Raw genomic sequence first — 13,254 nt, forward strand, 5'->3', positions numbered from 1 at the left:
AATATCAAGATGAAATAGAATTGAAACTCAAGTATAAGATATCACCAATTCCTTCTCTAGATGAATATCCGTTGTAGTTCAATAGAATTCTCCCAGCAAGAGTGTGAGCAAGAAAGAGCTTTGTGAGAGATTGAGAGTTGAATTGCTTGAATGCTGTGTGATTGCTTGGTTATTTGATTTGTTGGGTTTAAAGGAGTATTTATAGACTTTTAAGAGTGAGTTTCCTTATTTCCCAAGTCACTTGGAGTGTCCACCAAGTTTTTATAACGTTCACATTTGAAAAACTAATTTTTAGAATTTTTCCATTGAAGTTTAAAATTCAAATTCTTGTAAAGTCAGTTGACTAGACAGGTGACTAGGTAGGCAATTTAAACAAGGTCAGTCGGCTAGATAGTCAGCTGAGACCCTTCTGTCTGCTAAAAATAAATTCCAAGAAATTGTCAGTCGACTGACTAAACATGGTTAAAAAAGAGTCAGTCAGCTGGGCTTGTCAGTCAGACTAATCTTAGTTCAAAATAGTCAGTCGTCTAGGCAGTTAATCAACACTTATATTTGTCAATCGGCTGGGAAAATTCAGTACGTTCTAGTTAGTCGGCTGACTAGTCAATTGTTTCAAAACTTCTATTTTTTAAGCTTTTAAACCTTTTGTTATTTGAAAAACTTGAATGTGACTTTTCAAAAAAATTTCCAAGGTTTTAAAAAACTGGTTTCTAAGTCCATATTTAACCCTAAAAGAGTTTTAAAAATATTTCAAAAGATATTTAAAATATGGAGCACTTACATAAAGCCTTATAGGACTTTGGACATTCTTGGCACTTAAGCCTTCATGCTTGTCTTTTGAGCTCTCTCACTTTGCTTTTCTTTGGCTCTCTTGTCTTCAAGCTTTAATAGATATCTTCTTTGCATCCATGCTTTGAGCTTCATATGATCATCTTCTTTGAAATATAAGCTTTCATGAATCCTTTTGTAAACTTGACTTTGCTTTCTTATGGTTGTGTCCTGAAATATCATCACTTAACCAAATATGTTAAGTTCCACTTGTTTGTTAGCATCAAAACAGGATGTTAAACCTTGTAAGGCCAGCAATTTTCCCCTTTTTGATGATGACAAATAAGGAAAAAAAATATGAGTGAGTTTTAAAAAGACTCCTCCTTACAATAAGCGTCATCTCAACAAACTTAACAATATCAAGATCAATTTTAAAAACTCTTTTACTGCATCATCTCAACAAACTTAATTATATCAAGATCAGTTTTAAAAACTCTTTTACTATCACGCTCATCACATTATTCAAGTTCAAGATCATTCAATGTCAAATACTTCTCTCCCTTTTGATACATATATTATGTTGAAATTTTTCAATACCAACTCAATTTTTGCTCAAAACTTCTCCCCCTTTTGACATCAATAAAAAAAGTAAGATATAAAAAATGATTAGGTTCAAATAAAATCGTATTTTGAGCATATTAATATCAAACATGCATATCAAGTATATGTACACACTCAATTCATTATTTTTCAATATGGCATATGTAGTGTGCTTTAATAGTCAAATAGTCATAATACCAATTTAAAATTTCATTAATTCATGATACCAATTGAAATTTTGAATTTGTGATACCAATTAAAATATTAAAGAATAATACTAATTGGACATTTCATTAATTCATGATATCAATTGAAAAATTAGGGAGAAACAAAACATAGTACAAACAATAAGTCATATGACCCCCCCTGAATTTAATACATTCAGATTAGATAACAATTATGCTTTCTAAATTTATCATCTAGTTTTCAAACATTTGATTCATATCATGTATATGCTCATGGATACTAATATCAAAAACCAATATCATGTCAATGTCATAACATGCTCATGGATATAATTATGCTTGTCATGCTCAAATACCAATTTCTATATTCATGAATACCAATATACTTCATAGATACCAATGCTAATGTCACATTATGCACTGCTCATGGATACTTAAATTATTTAGATGCAAATTTTGCAATTTATCCATGTGATCCATTATTAGCATGCATGATCAAGAATTAATTTCACATTCATATATCAATATCATACCAAAATTTATGCTTCTAAATCATGCTTAATAACTTTATGCTCAAATTTTCAAAATATAGTGAGTCATAAATCATCAATATTTTCATTGTCTTTAAAGATTTCAAAATACCAATTTCAAGATATACACATGTGGCATATTGCATATCATATAAGCATAAAGTATATCATTATCATGCGCATTGTACTACGCTTTTGCTTAGATTGTTCTTATGTTGCTCCAAGTATCTTTTATTCTCAAATATATTTCATATTGAGCTTGTTTAAAAAATTTTCCTTTAGTCAGTCGGCTGAGCTTATGTTCAGTCGGCTTTGATACCAATTGTTTTCTTTTAAAGTTTGTTTCTTTCAAAAAAAAAATTTTTTTGCCAAGTTCTTTTCTTTATCAAAATACTCATGCAATAAGCTCAATTTGCTTCAGATTTTCTTTTCTTTTGATTCATTATGAACATCCAAACTTCATATATCTTAATACTTTCTAATTTAAGGCTTGAATGATTCATTGATTGATTGAGGCCAACAATTTTCTTTAGTTTCAATAAGATAAGCATTAATAAGCTTGAAAAAATTTTATATTTGTTTTCTATTTCAATTTTGTTCAATATCCTTGTATGATTTTCCATAGATTTGATATCAATTGAAAGATCTAGTCATAGTATTTCATCTTGGTACCCATACTTTCTAAGGCCCCGATGGTTTAACAAAAGAGTTTTTTTTTTTTTACTTTCCATACTTGTTTAGTTTTCACACCATTTCTCTTTAATGGACATTCAAAAATTATATGTCCCTTTTTCTTACATAGGTAGCATGTGGTGTGAGTGTAAGCATTTAAAGAAGTGCTAGCGTAATCTTTGGATGTTTTTGTAAAATATCCCATGTAGAGATTCTTTTTCTTTTTATTTTCAACTCCATCGAATCTTATGCCTTCTTTATTTAAATATATTATTTGTGAGCCAATCATTTTGTCAAAATTTTCTTTTCCTTCTGTGAAATTGTAAATGATTTTGGCTTGATCCTCAATTTCTTTCTTAAGATCATAAATTTCTGAATTTTGTATGTTTTTACCCTTTTCTTGATTTTGAGACATTTTTGTGATTTTATTCTCTAATTCAGAGATATATTGATCTTTCTCATTTTCCATGGAGGATTGGGATCTCAAGTCTTCTAATTCCTTCGTCAACTTTTCATTCTTGCTTTCTAATCTCTTGATTTTCAAGTCTTTTTTATTTTCAATAAGATTTTTAGATTCTAATTCATTCATCACAGCTTCATTTTTATTTTCTATTTTCTTTATTTTTGAATTTTTTCTCTTTCAGCAAGTTTGAGGATTAACTTTTTCATAACTCCTTCATTCTTGTTTTTCAATGATGTGTATCGTTTAATCACATTAAATAACATCTTATGCACCTTGAATAAATCATTTTGAAATTCTTCATAAGATGACATATACTCATCATTAGATTCTTTCTACTGAATCATCACAAAAGCTATTTAAGGATTTGGATGAGGAGCTTTCCTCATCGTCCCAAGCCATATAGCAAGCAACCTCTCGGTCACTTGATTCATTATTAGAACTACTTGTACTCATATTGTCCCAAGTAGAGGCTTTCATTGCCTTTCTCTTTTTTGTTTTAGAATTTTTCTTAAGTAGTGGACGTTCTGGTTTTATGTGTCCATCCTTTCTGCAATTATAACACGTGGGGATTTAATTCTTTGACTTCTTTGTATTGGTTTCTTCTTCATCTGATTCTGAGTTTTGGATTCTTCTTTTGAATTTATTTTTCCTTCTTAGCATTCTTGCAAGTTTCTTAGAAATGAAGGCTAGTTCATCCTCTTCATCTTCACTACTAGAGTTTTCTTTTGAAACTTTGAAGGCTATAGATTCTTGGGCTTTAGTTTTTTCACTTCTTTCATTCATTGCCATTTCATATGTGAGGAGAGAACCTATGAGTTTATCTAAGGAGGTGTTTTTCAAATTTCTTCCTTCGATTATTGCAGTGGCTTTTGGTTCCTATATAGGTGGCAGCCCTCTAAGAATTTTTCTAATCATTTCATAAGTGGCGTAGGTTTTTCCTAATGCATTTAGGGAGTTTATTATGTGGGCAAACCTAGTGTACATACTAGTGATGGATTCATCCAGGTTCATCCTAAAAGCTTCATACTCGCTAGTGAGCGTATCGATTCAATTGTCCCTTACATCAATAGTACCTTCATAAGTAACTTCTAATTTATCCCATATTTTTTTGACTGATTTACATGCCATGATCAGATTAAATTCATTTATGTCTATAGCACAATATAAAACATTCATAGCATTTGAATTTACTTGTAACATCCCATGGTCATGGTCGGTCCATTCTTTTTCTTCTTTGGGTACTTCTTTGCCATCTATGTTTTTAGTAGGAATTAAGTCACCATGTGTGATAACCATCCAAGCTTTTTAATCCATGGTTTGTAGATAGATTCACATGCGTTGTTTCCAAAATTTGTAGTTTAAACCATAAAAGATAGGATGCCTAGTTGAGGATTGCCTTTCTCCAAAGGGAGCTACTCCTAAGTATGCTATCTAGATCTTTATGTAGCTACTAGTTAGGATTTGCTACAATCCCTCTCTGACACCAATTGAAAACTAAGGTGTAGTCCCAAGAAGGGGGAGGGGGGAGGGTGAATTGGGTTTTTAAAATTTTCTTTTAATTCTTTTCCTAAATTCTTAACTTTTCGTTATTTCAGCAATCATGCAACCAATCCTCAGTTCTTTATTCAATCCACAACTAATCACAACACCACTCAAGTGATTCAAAACTTAAACATTCAGCCAATCAATTAACCAAAGTGTTCAATCCATAAATACCCAATCAAGATAGCCTTTTGGCTATTTTTCAGCTTTTGATCAACTTTTGTTAACTGCCCTGTGTATATGAAATTTTATGCAAGCCTTGTAGAGAATGAAATTGATTCTTCAATTCAAATCAAAATTCAAATTCCCAACAACTTAGAATTTAAATAAACTCTTAGTTAATTTGTCTTTGGGTGTTAACCAATTAATGTACTTGAAATTAGGATAGCTTCCCAAGAGGGGGGTGAATTGGGAATTTAAAAACTTTCTTTTTAATTCCTTTTAAGAATACTTAACTTCTTTTATTGTTTATCTAATTCTTTTACTTGTTTGTTTAATTTGTCAAACACACAATAACTTGGTTTATTTTATACAATCAACAACACAAGCACTTAAACAACTAAATCACCAATCAACCTTTCAATTAACCACACTATCCAAATTAACCAAACACAATTTGAAGGCAAACAATCAAACCAAAATTAAGATATACAGTAGTAAGAAATTAGGATTGTTGTTTGTTTATGTATGCCTTATAAATATGAATCAAGCCTTGTAGTTGAATGATATGCTTGTTAAAATAAATTTGCTTCTTTTATATGATTTACAACCACACGTCCACACTCTTCCCAAAATTCAGAATTCAAATAAACTCTTAGTTAATTTTCTTTAGGTGTTTTAACCAAGTAACGTACTCTCATATGGTTTCCGCAAAGTATGGCTTAACCAACGTACTCCCTTTTGGTTTCCGCAACCCGAATCAAAATTAAACTTTTAGTTTGTTTGATTTCCAAATAAACGTAGTGTATATGATTTCAAATTTAAACCATCAACACAATATAAATATGCTGAAAATGAAGAGTAAGGGAAAGAGAGAGTAAGACACAAGATTTTACGAGGTTCGGCTTCAACACAGCCTACGTCCTCGCCTTTGGCAAAACCATCAAAGGATTCACTAAACATGTTCCTTTACCGAGTGGAACAATACCTTTACACACTCCTTCAGAAGGCTAGAGCAACACCTCTCTAAGCGATAATCCCTCGCCTAGCCAACAATCTAGCAAACCTGGAATCGTCACAATCTACAAGAATATAATATAAATTCTGCGTACAAAAAATACTCCCAAAATTTAGAGCAGGTTGTACAAATTGAGATGTAAATTGTACTTCAAAAAACCAAAGCAAAATAGAATATATGAAGCTCTAAAGTTTTTAGAAGTCACCAATGGTTCGTTTAAAAGAGAAATGGAATTGCAACCCAGAACCAAACTTTGATATTTTCAATCTACCAAAATTGTAGAATTCCTCTCCAACAAAAGATGTGAGCAAAGAAGAACTTCAGAAAAATTTCAGCACAAGTTGAATTTCAATTTTTGTCTGATTTCTCTCTTTTCTTGTGTTTTCTGTATTATGTTTTTTTCATTACCCAAAGAGGTATTTATAGGCAATTTAAAAGATCAACTTCCACATCTAATTAGGTAAACTTTGAAAAAACATTTAATTTGTTGACTAAATTTTGAATTTCAAAATTTTGAAAGATCAACATTCACATCAAATTAGGTAAGCTTTGAAAAAACATTAAATTGTTGATTAAATTTTGAAATTCAAAATTTTGAAAGATGTTATCCATATCAAATTAGGTAAACTTTGAAAAAACATTAAATTGTTGATTTAAATTTTGAAAGATCAACATCCACATCAAATTAGGTAAACTTTGAAAAAACATTAAAATTGTTGACTAAATTTTGAAATTCAAAATTTTGAAAGATGTTGTCCATATCAAATTAGGTAAATTTTGAAAAAACATTAAATTTTTTATTAAATTTTGAAATTCAAAATTTTAAAAGAAACTTCCCGTTGATATCTAAAATTCGCTGCACGTGGCAGTCGTCTGCCACGACATAGCAGTCATCTGACATAGTTAAAATTTAAACCCAAAATACTTTTATTAAACCCTTTAACTTGCCAGTCGTCTATCCACAGACAGACAGTTATCTGTCAGTTGCACTGCTTATCATAAACTCACTTTTTATTTTGAACACTTTCCTTCCTTTAAGACCTTTGTTACTTTAAATTCAAAAACATGTTTTAAGCTCTTTAAAACAAAGTGTTTCTTAGTTTCTTTTGTTTTTATAAGAGATGCACATATCTAAATGACATTTGGTTTTGAAGTACTTACAACAGTTCTTCTAATTATGATCTTCTTAAATCCTTCAGCCTCCTTCAGCCTTTTGAGGTTCACTTTTGACTTTGGGTTTGCTTGCCCTTAAGCTTCTTCATTTGTCATTCATTGCCTTCAATATTCTGAGGAGCTTTCACTAGATTAACATTGAGCTTCAACTTATCAACCTTGAGACTTCTTTTACCTAAAACACATCACTTAACATCTATGTTAAAGCATCCTTCATTTGTTATCACCAAAATAGGATTGAAAAGTCCAGTTAAGTCAACAGTACTCCCTTTGAGGTTTCCGAAAAGTATTGATCAACCAACGTACTCCCTTTTGGTTTCCGCAATCACAAATCAAAATTAAACTTTGGTTTATTTAATTTCTAATCCACATAGTTTTTATAATTAAGGAATTAAAAACATCCACACAGTTTATATGTTTGCTAAAATAAAGAGAGTAAAGGAAAGAGAGTGAGACTGGGTTTTTTACGAGGTTCGGCTTATCCCCAGCCTATGTCCTCGCCTTTGGCAAACCACAAAAGGATTTACTAAACTATTTCCTTTCTGGGTGGAACAAAACCTTTACACACTCCTTTAGTAGGTTAGAGCCTGCCTCTCCAAGTGATACCCTATGCTTGGGCACTCCTTCAATAGGCTAGAGTAATCACCTCTCCAAGCGATAGCTCACGCTTGGTCAATGATCCAAACATCTTGAATCATCCAAGAACTACAAGAAATACGAAGTAAACGTTGCATACAAGAATACTCTCAAACAGAGTATGTTAGTACAAATTCAGCACTACTTACCTCAAGAGTTTAAATATCAAGATGAAATAGAATTGAAGCTCAAGTATAAGATATCACCAATTCCTTCTCTAGATGAATATCAACTGTAGTTCAGTAGAATTCTCTCAGCAAAAGTTTGAGCAAGAAAGAGCTTTGTTAAAGATTGAGAGTTGAATTGCTTGGTTATTTGATTTCTTAGGTTTAAAGGAGTATTTATAGACTTTTAAGAGTGAGTTTCCTTGTTTTCCAAGTTACTTGGAGTGTCCACTAAGTTTTTATAACGTTCACATTTGAAAAACTAATTTTTAGAATTTTCCCGTTGAAGTTTAAAATTCAAATTCCCGTAGAGTCAATAGGCTGGACAGGCGACTAGGTAGGCAATTTAAATAGGGTCAATCGGCTAGACAGTCGGTTGAGACCCTTCTGTCTGCCAGAAATAAATTCTAAGAAATTATTAGTCGGCTGATTGAACATAGTTCAAAAAGAATCAATCGGCTGACTGATCTTAGTTCAAAATAGTCAGTCGTCTGAGTAGTTAATCAATGATTATATTTGTCAGTCGGCTAGGAAAATTTAATGCATTCTGGTCAGTCGGCTGACCATTCAATTTTTTCAAAACTTCTATTTTTTAAGCTTTTAAACCTTTTGTTATTTGAAAAACTTGAATGTAACTTTTCAAAAATATTTTTTAGGGTTTTAAAAAACTGGTCTCTAAGTCCATATTTAACCCTAAAAGAGTTTCAAAAATATTTCAAAAGATATTTAAAATATGAAACACTTACATAAATACTTCTAGGACTTTGGACATTTTTGGTGCTTGAGTCTTCATGCTTGTCTTTTGAGCTCTCTCGCTTTACTTTTCTTTGACTCTCTTGTCTTCAAGTTTTAATAGATATCATCTTTGCATCCATGTTTTAAGCTTCATATGATCATCCTTTTTTGAAATATGAGCTCTCATGAATCCTTTTGTATACTTGACCTTGCTTTCTTATGTTTATGTCTTGAAATGTCATTATTTAACCAAATATGTCCACTTGTTTGTTAGCATCAAAACAGAATGTTAAGCCTTATAAGGCCAATAGGGCACCATCCTAAAATGAGGGTAAGTAGGTTATTTTAGGGCTTTGATAGTTATCAGACTTTTCTAAACCTAGATTTCGTATAAAATGTTAATATACTGGTGTTTGAGTTGATTAAACTACAACGTTGCGATTTTAGGATTGGGTTTCCAAACTCCACAGGCATGGGTTGAGGATCCTAGCGGGTGTTTTCTTAGGAACTCAAGTAATATTGATGATTAATTAGTAGTTTAAGATTTTATGAATAAAGATATATATGAGTCTAGGAAAAAGGTAAGTATAGTATTATTTTGAGTTTAGGTTGATTGATTTAAGAAATGTACATTATTTCAGGATTTTGAGTTTGGTACGCCGCAAGCATGAGGATAAAGTGGGAGTCCGGCTTCCCAGTTAGTTAGGTAAGGGAAATATGTTATACCAGTAAACCATATATATATTTACCGAAAAAATATAGTATTTGTTTATGGGTTTCTAGAGTAAGAAATCATACAGTTTTACAGATTATAGTTAATAAGTTCTATTTACTTGTGTGACATGAGAAATATTAGTTTAGTACAGTATTCTGTACACCTTTTACAAAATTATGCTTATATAGTTTTATAGAACTATGTTACACAGAATATACAGTTTATATATAGAGCTACAGTTATTCACAGTTTATACAGATATTATAGTATATACAAATATACAATTATATACAGATTTACAGTTACTTAGATATACAGTTTCACTCAGATATATAGTTTTACTGAGATATACAGTTTTACTTAGATATACAGTTTCACTTAGATATACATTTTTCATAGTGCCATGATATACAGAATTTAGAACCATGATATACGGATATTACAAAACCATAACATACATTTATTACAGTTTATACAGATTAGTTTATTACAGCGTTATGGTTATTACAATTTTAAAGAATTATGGTTATTACAGTTATATAGAATCATAGCAAATCAGTAAGTTATATAACAATATTATAACAATATTATATAATATCAGACCCCGATGGAACAAATTAGATTACAGAGCATGATACCACAGCTATTACAGTATATAGTGTAATCACATATATCAGATAGTGTGTGAATTATATGAGTAGTCGACCGTGCCTTGGGAGAGATTGCAGGCTCCTTAGTAGTTTGGGTTGAGGCGGCCGGTCTGATGATAGAGGTTATAGTTGACTTATCCTGGTAAGCCAACTAGTGTTAAGTCCCACCTACGGGCCGCACAATCCTATCATGAGGGGTTAAATCATGACATACAGCTATACATGGAAGTTTTCACAATTATGTATACATATAGATTTACAAAAAAACAGCAGATATACTTATAACTACTAAAAGTATGATTAAATAGAAAGTTCAGAAACAGTTGTACTTTAAGCCACATAGGTGTGAGTTATATTGTATATTATTATATATGCTATCTCAGTTTCAGTTGTTCAACAGTATATAATTCATGAAAACTCAGCTATCACACACTAGTAATAACATATTTCGTCTTATTAAGAGTTGTCTCATCCCAATAATTTAACACATTTGAGGTAATCCAACTAGACGAACAGATCAGACTCGAAGATAAAAAGCACATTTGTACTGCCCTGTCTGCAGGGTAAGTGTTTCAGTGAGATGTATTTTTGAGAATATCTTAGGAGGTCTAGTGGATGTTTCTGGAGTGATGTGTATGTATATTTTGGGGAAAATACTGAAATTTTAGTATTGTATTTATGGTATTATGATTTTATGTTTTTCGCTGCATAGGTGTGTTATTTTATGAACAGGTATTCTTTGGTACCCACTTTGGAATTGAGATGTTATAGTAGGTGTTATCAGGGGTATCAGAGTAATACGATTATATAGCATAAAAAAATGATGTGAATTTTTGAGTTGTTACATTGTACTTTAATTTTCATATGTGTATGTTTGTTTATTTACTGTTATAATTATTTGCATGCACACATTTGAGTTAAATGAGATATGTCGCACGTGTATGTTTGAACGTATAGTTTCATCATTTTTCATCCACGCTATTATACTGAATGAGATATGAACTGTGGTGAATCGGTGTAAATGTTTAAATTAGCCAAAATATTTTCAAAACCCATTTCACCCTTCTCTTGGGATCACACCAATTCCAACAAAGACATATAAAAAATATTCAAATTTGTCATAGGTCGGTTGACCGCCTTCAGAGACCGATCGACTGCCTAAAGGTTATGACAAATGACTAGTTTGGAGAAGGGTCGGTTGACTACCTTGTGGGTCTGATTGACCGCCCAGTGCAATGTTTGGGTTTTCTCTTTATTTTCTTAGATTTTTGCATATTCATTTATGTCAGTATGTTTGGTCAAAAATTGACTATCGACAGGATGTATCTAAATTATATATATATATATACACCTAAAATCAAGGTACGCTCACGTAAACATTTTATGGATTACGGGTTTATGAAATACATGAAAAAATGACTCAACTACATATAAATGCATTTCTCATTTCAAGGTACATGCTCTTTCCTAAGATACATTTACTTCATTTATAAATTAATAATATTAAAATATACCCAAAAAAATGTAATGCATGGGGGGGTGAGATATGGGTCCAATACATATCCATGGAGTCGCCACTATTCTATTTTATTTTAGGTGAGATTAGAACACCTATTTAATTAACTACCACCGTATTGGTCTCTAAACTACACCTAGGTCCAAAGGAGATGATAGTCAATGATTTGTGCTACCAAAGTCAGGTTTGGGAGTGTGGTTGTGTAAAGGGAAGGTACTAACACCCCCTACACACCTACTTCTCGAATGTTTACCGAATTAACTTTAGATTGTTTCAAATTGAAGCAACTAGCACAACTAGCTCCTATCTACCATCATTATCAACCTTTTTTTGAGTATTGAATTCACGCATGTCCAAGTAGGAATTCCATTCAAGAGCACGAGCTTCATCTCAAGAAATTGGAAGATACAAAAACATCCCTCTTTAGGTTTCTGCTTTTGGACTCATTGTGGGTTTTTCATCAATTCAAGTCCTTCCACATCTTATCTCAATTTTTTTAAAGGACGTGTACTTCAACTTATTTCAAAGAACATGGGGAATCAAAATTTTCCCTCCTTAAATTTCATTTCAAGGTTCATTCATCATCTAAAGATCTTAGTAAAGGAGGGACAACAGTAGAGAGTCATTTTGGCCAAACATACACAGGTGAATTAGTTTGGCGCCAACTCGAAGGTGATCAAGTGGACCTTGGGTTGATTGAACGACCTGGAGAGTTTTCAAAAATGTATTGTTTTCTCTTGATTGGATGATTCTCTCGATGTTACCAGTTGTCCTTGATTATTGTTAGGTGTTTTGCAATGATCATGACCTTAATAACTACCTTGTCTATCATAGGATAGTTTTGTTAGTCTACTTTTCAAAATTTGAATTAAAATTTCAATTTTTTTCCCTCCAAACGGCTGGTCTATATGTAGGCCAAGTTTGGGCTGTTTTTGGGCACATATATAGTGGGCAAAGAAGCCTTTAGAGACAAAAAAACAAAGTTTATAGCATCTTTGATCCTTTTGCCCATACCTTTGATTTTGGTGTAATTACATTCTCTCCACCCATTTTTCTTAACTCTACTTCATTTCTCTACACTTCATTTGAGTGATTTGTGCTTTTCCCACCATCCCTACGTGGTTTAGCACTTTAGGTGAGTCTCTATACTCTTGCTTTTAAAAGTTAATAAGCATGCCTGCTTTTTGTTTCCTTGAGTGTGAGTGTTATTGCATGAATAATATATGTATATTTATTGATATTTAGATTTCTTGAATGGGATGTTAGTTTGTAGGATATGGTGTAATAAAGTTTGTAGATTTCAAAATTAAAGTGTTTAAAAACATATTTTCAAAAGAAAAATGCATCATAGTTTTCAAACATATTTTATGTTTGCATATGAGCATCGTTGGTTTGGATTGAGGGTTAATTTAGAGTAGAATGTGTGCTTTTGATGTTTGGAAATTGCATAAATATATTCTGTTACGTAGAAGAGGTATGAAGGCATGGTCAACCAACTAGTTTAGAGGCCAATTTGGGTCTTTTTTGGACTAACTTCTAGGATTTTCTCTTGAGATTATACAATTTCTATGATGCAAGATCAAATCTTTTGTATTGATGACTTTCTTAATTTTATGGTTTTTCTTCAATTCTTCAAAAAAAAAAAGATGATCTTTTTTCAAAAAGAGGTCTTTTTTTTAAAAAAAATGTTGTTCATGATGCGGCTTTTGAATATTAATTTTTAAAAAT

The sequence above is a fragment of the Malania oleifera genome, chromosome 12 (genome assembly GCF_029873635.1).
Source record: "Malania oleifera isolate guangnan ecotype guangnan chromosome 12, ASM2987363v1, whole genome shotgun sequence".
NCBI classification, from domain to species: Eukaryota; Viridiplantae; Streptophyta; class Magnoliopsida; order Santalales; family Ximeniaceae; genus Malania; species Malania oleifera.